We start from the raw sequence: 3,070 nt of genomic DNA on the forward strand, positions 1-3,070 counted from the left end.
AAAGAAAAGAAAAGAAAAAAAAAGAAAAGAGAAAAGAAAAGAAAAACCCAGAAAAATAATGGCAGATTTCTCCAGAAACTATCAAGTCAAGAAGAGCATGGAGTGAAGTATTTCAAGTCTTGTAAGAAAACAAATTCCAACCTAGACTGCTATACCCTGCCAAACTCTCAAGTTCAACGTAGAATGAAATACTTCCATGACAAAGAACAACTAAAGAATTTCATGACAACAAAGCCAACTCTACACAGACTACTAAAAGATATTCTAGAGAAGGATCAAAATGACCACAACTCCATGAATGAGAATGGAAAGAACCCACCAAATAGGGCAAACAATTAAACACAGGAGAAAGAGAGATATACAGCAGCAGTCCTTCAATTTTTCTTTTGTATACAGCAGCAAAGTATTTCCATCAGCATACTCCACAAATGGACTTCCCCTGCATCTATGGGTCATGATTCTGTCTGGGTCTATGGGGTGGATATCAAAGAAATAGCAGTGGCTCAGTCCCACAAGTAACACCTGGCACCAGTAAGCGTCATGGACAACGTCCATGTCCATGACATATTAGAACTTTGTGCACTATCCTACCCCAATATCCTACCCCAAACTGTTAGAAGTGCTGGTCATGTATTTGTCATTTCAGTATTTTTGTTATGTTTTATTCTTAGTAATTCTTTACTATCATGAAAATTTTTTCTTAGCTGACATTTTTGTACATATTAACCTAATCAAATACTATGTGAGTACTCTGACTTGATCACAGATTCGTACATATGATATACTACATTCTGGCCTCTTAGTTGGACTCACAATTTAATTTTATTTTTTCATTATTATTTTGAAACAGTTAATTTTGAATTAATATTTAATCAATTTTCTGAATATTGTTTATTTTTTGTTTCATGATTTATACAGTTTCTTTGACTTACAATCTACTTATAAGACATGGTGATATTTTCTCCTTGTAGTAGAAACTTTAAAAAGTGTATTTCCATTTTTATTTTAACTTTTTTTTTTTAGTGTGTGTGTGTGTGTGTGTGTGTGTGTGGCCAGCTCAGCCCACCAGGGGGCGCGGCTGGCTGGCATGTGGTGCTGGAGGATTGAACCGCGGTCCCTGTGCTTTGTCAAGCTTGTTCCAAGTAGGTGCTTTAGACCACTGAGCCATCTCTCCAGCCCCTGTATTTCCATTTTCCATTGACTTTATATTAATTCTTCCTTAAAAAAAGCAAAAATAATAATAATTTTAATTAAATTCAGAAATTTTAAATCTTTACAGATTTATTGCCTACCCCCTTCTACTTTGAGAATTCTAATTATATAAATATAAGTTTCTTGATTTTTGCAAAGTGAACTATTATATGACTGATTTGTAAACTCTTCTTCATGTTTTTTTGTTTTGTTTTGGTTTTTTTGGCAGAACCGGGGATTGAACTCAGATCCTTGCGTTTGCCAGTCAAGCGCTTATCCTACTGAGCCATCTCCCCGGCCCCTCGTGTTTATTTTAGATAATTTTTATTGTTATATTCATTTAAGTTTGTAAATAATTTTTTACAATGTGCAATCTAACATGGTATAGAATTTCAAAACTTCAAGAATAAAAACTTCGTAATCATTGTTAAAAAAAGTACAATCTATTATTAATCTCACATTATGTATTCATTTTAAAAATATTTTGCTAAAATTCACTCTGTCTACATCTTAGATCTTTCACATTTCAATATTTGTGTACAATTTCTTATTTGTTATAAATTATTACTCTTTTTTCAATAAAATTAATAATGAGGGTTTTTTTAAGGAAATTAAGCTCCTCCCCGGCAAGCACAAGGTCCTAAGTTTGATCCCCCACATGATAAAAAAAAAAAAAAGGCAATGACATTTACAATATGTACCAAAAAATAATAAAATAAAAATATCTAAGAATAAATCTGAGGGGCAGGGGAGATGGCTCAGTGGAATAAGCGCTTCCCTGGCAAATGTAAGAACCTGAGCTCAATCCTTGGTTAAACAAAAAAGTAAATAAATAAATAAATCTGAAATCTCTATAATAACTATATAACACTGAAGAAAGAAATACAATAAAACATACATACACACACACACACACACACACACACACACACGTCCCATGTTCATAGATTAGAAGAATTACTATTGCTAAAATGCTATTCCTTTCCAAAAGATTCACTGTGATCACCTTCAAAATACTGATATTCTACACAGAAATATTTTAGGGAAAAAATCCTAAAATTAATATGTAGCCACAAAAGAACCTGAAAAACCACAATAAACTTTGAGGGGAAAAGAAAAATAAAGGTATCATCTATCTGACTTCAAAACATACTACAAAGTAATTCTAATCAAAACAGCATGTACTGATAAAAATAAAATTGTAAATCAATGAAACAATGGCTCAGAAAGAAATTCACACATTTAAAGCTAACATATTTTCAACAAGGCACCAAAAACAATCAGGAATCATCAATCTCTTTAACAGCGATAAAGAAGAAAACAAGACTACTACCTTTCACTGTACATATAAAAATAAAATCAAAATAATTACTTAAATGTGAGATTAGAAACTATAAAACTACTAGAAGAAAACATGGGAGAAACACTTCATGCCTTTGATCTGGGCAAGGATTTTTTGGATAAAATCTCTAAAGCAAAACTGGACAAACAGAAGTCAAACTAATAATGATCTGTACAACAAAGGAATTAATCAACAGAGTAAAGGGGAAAGGTATGGAATGGGAAAAACATTTGAAAACTGTGCAGCTAATGAAGGGTTAGTATCTAGATCATAAACAAACATAATAACTGCAAAAAGAAGAAATTCCCAGATAATATAATTTTAATATGAGCAAAAGATTTGAACACTTTTTTAAAGAGGACATGAAAATGGTCAATAAATATATTTGAAAAATGTTCAGCATCACTGATCATCAGAGAAATGCTTATCAAATCACCATGAGGTACAATCTTACCAGTTAAAATGGCTATTATCAAAAAGACAAGAAAATAGAAGTCATGATAAAACTTGGGGGAAAGGAGAGGTTTTTTTTTTTTT

Source organism: Octodon degus, unplaced genomic scaffold (genome assembly GCF_000260255.1).
Source record: "Octodon degus isolate 3935 unplaced genomic scaffold, OctDeg1.0 scaffold00276, whole genome shotgun sequence".
NCBI classification, from domain to species: Eukaryota; Metazoa; Chordata; class Mammalia; order Rodentia; family Octodontidae; genus Octodon; species Octodon degus.